We start from the raw sequence: 9,067 nt of genomic DNA on the forward strand, positions 1-9,067 counted from the left end.
GTAGATGTCCTAACCGGCTTGCCAAAACTATAGTTTGTTAACAAGAAATTTGTGGAGTGGTTGAAAAACGAGTTTTAATGACTCCAACCTAAGTGTATGTAAACTTCCGACTTCAACTGTATATAAAAATCAACCTTTATCAGTTTACAGTGTAAAAGGGTAAAGACATACATTTAGCATTACACACATTGAACAATGCACATTATATACAGGTTAGTTACCGTAATTTCCGGACTATTAAGCGCACCTGAATATAAGCCGCACCCACTGAATTTAAAAAATATATATTATTTTGAACATAAATAAGCCGCACATGTCTATAAGCCGCAGGTGCCTACCGGTACATTGAAACAAATGAACTTTACACAGGCTTTAACGAAACACGGCTTGTAACAAAAATAAATATGCTTTAACGAAACACGGCTTGTAACAAAAAATAAAATAATAGCAGTAAGCTTTAGTTGTCTTTTTGCACTGAGTCAATTCCTCACGCTGCTGTTTCCAACGTCTTATCATCGACTCATTAAGACCAAGCTCCCGTGCAGCAGCTCTATTTCCTTTTCCAACAGCCAGATCAATCGCCTTCAACTTGAAAGCTGCATCATATGCATTTCTCCGTGTCTTTGCCATGATGAGGGTGACAAAATGACTACCGTAATCAGAATGATGGGAAGTTTGAGAGCGCTCGATTTAATCTAAACAGTAAACAAAAAAGTTTTTGACCTTAACCCGTTTGGCAATTTCATTGGTCTAATGAAAGCTTCATGCCGCCAAAAAACTGAGCACATCACAGAATGTTTTTTTGGAGAAAAAAAATTTGAAAGCGGGAAAAATCCATATATTAGCCACGTCATTGTTTAAGCCGCGAGGTTCAAAGCCTGGGAAAAAAGTTGCGGCTTATAGTCCGGAATTTACAGTAGTTCAGCAGACTCTTGTCTATACATGTAACAATAGGCCTATGCAAAGAAAGCTCCACCTCTTGCATACTTTTGTTACATGTATAGTACCTTAAGAAAGTATTCATACTCGTTGACTTATTGCACATTTTTCCTCAACCATATACACACAATACCCCATAATAACAAAGTTAAAATGTTTTTAGATGTTGCACATTTATTGAAAATTAAAAAACAGAAATATCTAATTGACATAAGTATTGAACATCCCTGAATCAATGCATTTTAGAATCACTTTTGGCAGCGATAACAGCTTTGAGTCTTTCTGGGTAATTCTCTAAGAGCTTTGCACATCTGGATTGTAAAATATTTGCACATTAGTCTTTTTAAAATTCTTCAAGCTCTGCCTGTGCTTAGCTCTATTCTGTTTAATTTTGTTGTAAAAAAAAACTCCCTAGTCCTTGCCGATGATAAGCATACCCATAACATGATTCTACTTTGACATTACGGGGCATTGTGTGTAGGCCAGTGACACAAAATCTCAATTCAATCAATTTTAAATTCAGGCTGTAACACAACAAAATGTGGAAAAAGTGAAAGGGTGTGAATACTTTTATATTTTATCATATCATCATATTTGAATATGTTTTATTATACTTTTATTGTGTAGCTGTAACGGATTGGCAGTCGTGGTGAAGGAATGAGGCACAGGAAGCAGCGAGGAAGCACTTTTAAAAGTTAGGTTACAAACTATACAAATTGCAACATTGCTATAAATTGCTATGCAGTGATCACAATATAGTGGCTATATACAGGAAAGCCAAAGCTCCAAAAGCTGGGCCTAAAATAGTGTATATGAGATTAAACAAAATATTTTGCTGTGACTCTTATGTGGATGATGTAAAAAAAAAAAAAAATTTGTTGGTCTGATAGATGCTGCACTTGATGAATTTATGAAATTGCTTCTTCCAATTATTGATAAACATGCACCTGTTACGAAACTGTTAGAATTGTTAATGCGTCATGGATTGGTGAGGAATTGAAAAACTGTATGGTTGAAAGAGATGGGGCAAAAGGAGTGGCTAATAAGTCTGGCTGAACATCTGACTGGCTGACTTACTGCAAATTGAGAAATTATGTGACTAAACTCAACTAAAAGAAGAAGCAACTGTATTATGATATTTTCTACATTGTAGAATAATAGTGAATACATCAAAACTATGAAATAACACATATGGAATAATGTAGTAACCAAAAATGGGTTAAACAAATCAAAATATATTTTATATTTGAGATTCTTCAAAGTATCCACCCTTTGCCTTGATGACAGCTTTGCACACCCTTGGCATTCTCTAAACCAGATTCACCTGGAATGCTTTTCCAACTGTCTTGAAGGAGTTCCCACAATTGCTGAGCACTTGAGCACTGCTTTTCCTTCACTCTGAGGTCCAACTCATCCCAAACCATCTCAATTGGGTTGAGTTCGGTGGTTTGTTGAGGCCAGGTCATCTGATGCAGCACTCCATCACTTTCCTTCTTGGTCAAATAGCCCTTACACAGCCTGGAGGTGAGTTGGGTCATTGTCCTGTTGAAAAAGAAATGATAGTCCCACTAAGGGGCTCCCGAGTGGCACAGCAGTCTAAGGCACTGCATCTCAGTGCAAGATGCGTCACTACAGTCCCTTGTTCGAATCCAGGCTGTATCACATCTGGCCGTGATTGGGAGTCCCATAGGGTGGCGCACAATTGGCCCAGTGTTGGCCGGGGTAGGCCATCATTGTAAATAAGTATTTGTTCTTAAATTACTTGCCTAGATAAAGGTTAAATAAAAAGCGCAAACCAGATGGGATAGCGTATCGGTGCAGAATGCTGTGGTAGCCATACTGGTTAAGTGTGCCTTGAATTCTAAATAAATCACAGAAAGTGTCACCAGCAGAGCACCCCCATACCTCCTCCTCCATGTTTCAAGGTGAAAACTACACATGCAGAGATCATCTGTTCACCTACTCTGCGTCTCACAAAGACACGGTGGTTGGAACCAAAAATCTCAAATTTGGACTCATCAGACCAAAGGACAGATTTCCACTGGTCTAATTGCTCGTGTTTCTTGGCCAAAGCAAGTCTCTTCTTCTTAGTGATTTCTTTGCAGGAATTAGACCATTAAGGTCTGATTCAGGCAGTCTCCTCTGAACAGTTGATGTTCAGATGTGTCTGTTACTTGAACTCTGTGAAGCATTTATTTGAGCTGCAATTTCTGAGGCTGGTAACTCTAATGAACTTATCCTCTGCAACAGATGTAACTCTGGGTCTTCCTTTCCTGTGGTGGTCCTCATGAGAGCCAGTTTTATATCGATTGATGGTTTTTGCGACTGCACTTGAAGAAACTTTAAAAGTCCTTGAAATTTTCCGCATTGACTGACCTTCATGTCTTAAAGGAATGATGGACTGTTGTTTCTCTTTGCTTATTTGAGCTGTTTTTGCCATAACATGGCAAACATAATAGGGCTATCTTCTGTATACCAACCCTACATTGTCACACTACAACTGATTGGCTCAAACGTACATGTCACCTTCGTCATAAGGATGGAACCAAGACGCAGCGGGAGTGTGTATACTCATCTTCTTTATTATGACGAAAGCCAAAATAAACACTTGACGAAAACCAAACTACGCAAACCAGTCCTGTAATGCACACAGCTTACATACAGAACAACCACCCACAAACACAAGAGAAAATAAACCCATATAAATATGGCCTCCAATTAGAAGCAATGACAACCAGCTGCTTCTAACTGGAGGTCGTTCCCAAAACTAACATAGAAATAGAAATACTAGAAATACGAACATAGAAATACAAAACATAGAACAATACCCCAAAACCCCGACAACACAAAACAAACACACCCCTGCCACGTCCTGGCCAAACTACAATAACAAATAACCCCTTTTAATGGTCAGGACGTGACAGTACAAAGGAAAGAAATTCCACAAATGAACTAGAATGAGTAGGTGTGTCCAAACTTTTGACTGGTACTGTAGATGGCTGACTACCTCGGGATGGAACCGTCTACCATGCCATGGTATACAAAGTGATCGTTAATAAGCGTTATGGTATAACGTAAGTAAGCTTTCATTTACAGAACTGAGGTTCTTTAATTTTTTGATGAATGAATAAGCCAAAACCCAACGAGGTTCCTAATTTGCTCCTTTAGTTAGGCCTCAAGGTAGGCAAAGGGGTATAATTACTAGGCTATTTTTATTTACTTTAGGCCCGCAATTCTTTTGAAATGTTTATTATATAGGCTACGTGACTGTATGGTGTGTGTGTGTGTGTGTGTTCAGGTACGTGCATATGAGTGCAATATCAATAATGCTTAGGAAAATTTGTAAGATTAGGTTATTAATTTTTCATCCACATGTCCATAGATCTATGTTAATTCCCTTTTTTCAACATAGGACATAGTGAAACTTTTGTTTTTCTTCTTAAAAACCCTTAGTGGGCTTCCTGTTAGTAACATGACAGAAAACAGGGCAGTATGGTTTAAAAAAAAAAAAAAAGTGTTTTATTTTAGTTTAGGGTTACACAAACATCTTATTAATTGTTTTCTTTTTGTGATGCACTACTCAGTATGGGTTAAGTTATTCTAGTAACGAATACTCATGGAGAAACAGGTGTAGATTCACGCACAGAGTCATGCAAGTTGTTTATTTTGCCTTCGCAGAAGGCAGGAATCTTGGTCACAAGCGGGCAATGGTCATACACAGGTAGGCAAACAGGCAGGTGAATCAAAACTAGGACTGAAGGCGATAACTGGTTCTCACAAACGAGCTGGGAAAAGGCTTAGTAGAGTCAAAACGAACAATACCTCACAAAGGCACAAACAGAATGAACTGAACTAAGGAGCTGATGACACCAGGTGAAATCAATAAACAAAAATGAAAGACAGGGCTACGTTCAAGAACACAACGAAACAGAACACAAGGTTGACTAAGAAAATAAATACAGAACCTTACAATTCTTTAATACTACTGTAAAATAAATAATTAATTTAAAGCAGTCTCTTGGAATGTTTCCCCACAGTGGTCATGTGCTCAAGAGGAAGAAAATTCGAACATTCTTAAAAAAGGAAAGGGTTTCAATTGCTTTGCCACAGGAGACTCATTTATCTTCAACAGAACATGATAAGCTGAAGAGGGACGCGGTGGGCCAGGCGTACTTCTCTTCTTTTAGCTGAAACAAAAGAGGCACTGCCATCCTTGTAAATAAAATGTCCCATTTATATTTGAGCACCAAGAGACAGACCCTAAAGGACAATTTATTTTGATTACAGGTAATATACTTGGTAAATGTATATGGCCTGAACACAGACTCGCCCAAATGTATGTCTGCCATGATTGTATTATTTAATCAACACTGCAAGGGACTTGAGTTTATTTCAGGAGATTTTAAGTGTATTTTGGGTAAACTGGATAAATCATCAACTGCTCCAGTCTTCAATCACATAGCCTCAAATAGTCTTAGAAGCATTTGTGATTAATCTTGTTCAGTAGACATATGGAGAGAGCTAAATCCTAATGTCAGAGACTATACTTTCTACTCTAGACCCCATAATTCAGATTCTAGATTGGACAAAAATAATGTATTCCCTCTATTTACATGCATGTTGTCCAGTTATGTGCTATTGGTTCTACAGTCATTTCAGACCATGCCCTAGTGTATATAGATATTGAAATTGGCAAAACAGTCCCCAAAACGAGATATTGGAGACTTAATATGTCTCTGCTTAACAATTAATTGCTCTGTGATGATTATCACATTATTGTCTCGACAATCAGTTCTCTCCTGTCTCAGCTGCAACTATCTGGGATGCTGCTAAAGCAACCATAAGGGGTTATATAATTTCCCAAGCCTCTCTGATCAAGAAGCTTAGAATGGAAAATAGGGGGAAGAAACAACAGTCTCAACGTCAACAGTGAAGAGGCGACTCCGGGATGCTGGCCTTCTAGGCAGAGTTCCTCTGTCCAGTGTCTGTGTTCTTTTGCCCATCTTAATCTTTTCTTTTTATTGGCCAGTCTGAGATATGGCTTTTTCTTTGCAACTCTGCCAAGAAGGCCAGCATCCCGGAGTCGCCTCTTCACTGTTGACGTTGAGACTGGTGTTTTGCATGTACTATTTAATGAAGCTGCCAGTTGAGGACTTGTGAGGCGTCTGTTTCTCAAACTAGACACTCTAATGTACTTGTCCTCTTGCTCAGTTGTGCACCGGGGCCTCCCACTCCTCTTTCCATTCTGGTTAGAGCCAGTTTGCGCTGTTCTGTGAAGGGAGTAGTACACAGCGTTGTACCAGATCTTCAGTTTCTTGGCAATTTCTCCCATGGAATAGCCTTCAGTTCTCAGAACAAGAATAGACTGATGAATTTCAGAGGAAAGATCTTTGTTTCTGACCATTTTGAGCCTGTATTTGAACCGACAAATGTTGATGCTCCAGCTACTCAACTAGTCTAAAGGACAGTTTTATTGCTTCTTTAAATCAGGACAACAGTTTTCAGCTGTGCAAACTTAATTGCAAAGGGGTTTTCTAATGATCAATTAGCCTTTTAAAATGAAAAATTTGGATTAGCTAACACAACGTGCCATTGGAACACAGGAGTGATGATTGCTGATAATGGACCTCTGTACGCCTATGTAGATATTCCATATAAAAATCTGCCGTATCCAGCTACAATAGTAATTTACAACATTAATGTTTACACTGTATTTCTGATCAATTTGATGTTATTTTAATAGACAAGTGACCCAAAACTTTTGAACGGTAGTGTATGTGTTATGGATTTTCAACCTCTGCCATATCTTGGATTCAGAGCTATCTAATAGAACTCAAAGGGTTTTCTTTAATGGGAGCTTCTCTAATGTCAAACATGTAAAGTGTGGTGTACCGCAGTGCATCTCTTGTCTATTTTTACCAATGACCTGTCACTGGCATTAAACAAAGCATGTGTGTCCATGTACGCTGACGATTCAATGATATATGCATCAACAACCACAACTAATGAAGTCACTGAAACCATTTATAAAGAGTTGCAGTCTGTTCTGGAATAGGTGGCCAGTAATAAACTGGTCCTGAACATCTCTAAAACTAAGAGCATTGTATTTGGTACAAATCATTCCCTAAGTTCTAAACCTCAGCTGAATCTGGCAATGAATGGTGTGGCTGTTGAACAAGTTGAGGACACTAAATTACTTGGTGTTACCTTAGATTGTAAACTATCATGGTCAAAACATATAGATTCAATGGTTGTAAAGATGGGTAGAGGTCTGTCCATAATAAAGAGATGCTCTGCTTTTTTGACAGCACGCCCCAAAAAGCAAGTCCTGCAGGCTCTAGTCTCATCTTGATTATTGTCCAGTCATGTGGTCGAGTGCTGCCAGGAAAGACCTAGTTAAGCTGAAGCTGGCCCAGAACAGAGCGGGATGTCTTGCTCTTTATTGTAATCAGAGGGCTAATATAAATAGTATGCATGCCAGTCTCTCTTGGCTAAGAGGAGAGACTGACTGCATCACTTCTTTTTATAAGAAACATTCATGTGTTAAATCCCAAATTGTTTGCATAGTCAACTTATACACAGCTCTGAAACACACACTTACCCCACCAGACATGCCACCAGGGGTCTTTTCACAGTCCCCAAATCCAGAACAAATTCAAGAAAGCTTACAGTATTATATAGAGCCATTATTACATGGAACTCCATTCCATCTCATATTGCTCAGATGAACAGCAAACCTGGTTTAATATAAAATAAATAGATTAAACACCTGACGGCACACCGCTCCCCTATTTGACCTAGATAGTTTGTGTGTATGTATTGATATACATGGACTGTGTGTGCCTTTTATTACATAATTTAGTTCTGTCCTTGAGCTGTTCTTGTCTATTAATGTTCTGTAATATGTCATGTTTCATGTTTTGTGTGGACCCCAGGAAGAGCAGCTTCTGCTTTTGCAACAGCTAATGGGGATCTTAATAAAATATAAATGCATATTGCTCCTCCTGTCTTTAGCTGTTTTAAGGGAAACAAATGGGCAAAAAATATTACACATAGTCCATACAGACACTAGGCTCCCAGAATAGGTTATATTGCATACAAGTTTTGCTCAAAGCAGCCAACTAAAGTGATGTAGTTAACTTCATCATGGGCACATTGGGAATTTATAACTGTGATGTTCAAACGATTTCTTACCCCCTGTGTCTTACTTGCTGAAGGCCCCAGTCATCCCTGCCTGTACCTGAACAATGAATAAAGATCATACACAAACAATAGGCTCCCAAAATAGGTTATATTACATACAGGTTTTGCTCAAAGCAGCCAACTAAAGTAATGTAGTTAACCTAAGTTCAATCACAAAGGCCGGTCTGAGTGCATCTCAACAGTTCCATTCAGTAGTACACATTGTAGTGGCACATTGTCTACTAGCCCAGTCTGAAAACTACTAGACTCGGGCTAGCTTAATTTCCATCCCTGCTGACATGTATAACTGACTTCACAGGTCATTTGATTAGTCATGTACAACAGATGCACTCGTGGAGCAAAACCGTTTGTGTTTTGTATGGGGAAAACACTGAGCCTACAAGTCCTTTTTGAGCTAGCTAGCCAACTTAAGCTAATGTAGCTAACTAGCCAACCAAGGTGCCTAACTAGCTAGCCCACCTGACGAAAGCAGTGTTCCAATACCCATACTAACATATTAAGTATGTAGTCTACAGTGAGTATATACTACAGTGGCAAGAAAAAGTATGTGAACCCTTTGGAATTACCTGGATTTCCACATAAATTTGTCATAAAATTTGATCTGGTCTTCATCTTAGTCACAACAATAGACAAACACAGTGTGCTTAAACTAATAACACACAAATTATTGTATTTGCCTTGTCTATATTGAATACATAATTTAAACATTCACAGTGTAGGTTGGAAAAAGTATGTGAACCCCTAGGCTAATGACTTTTCCAAAAGCTAATTGCAGTCAGGAGTCAGCTAACCTGGAGTCCAATCAATGAGACGAGATTGGAGATGTTGTTAAGAGCTGCCTTGCCCTATATAAAACACCCACAAAATTTGAGTTTGCTATTCACAAGAAGCATTACCTGATGTGAACCATGCCTCGAACAAAAGA

The sequence above is a fragment of the Salmo salar genome, chromosome ssa12 (assembly GCF_905237065.1).
Source record: "Salmo salar chromosome ssa12, Ssal_v3.1, whole genome shotgun sequence".
Lineage (NCBI taxonomy): Eukaryota > Metazoa > Chordata > Actinopteri > Salmoniformes > Salmonidae > Salmo > Salmo salar.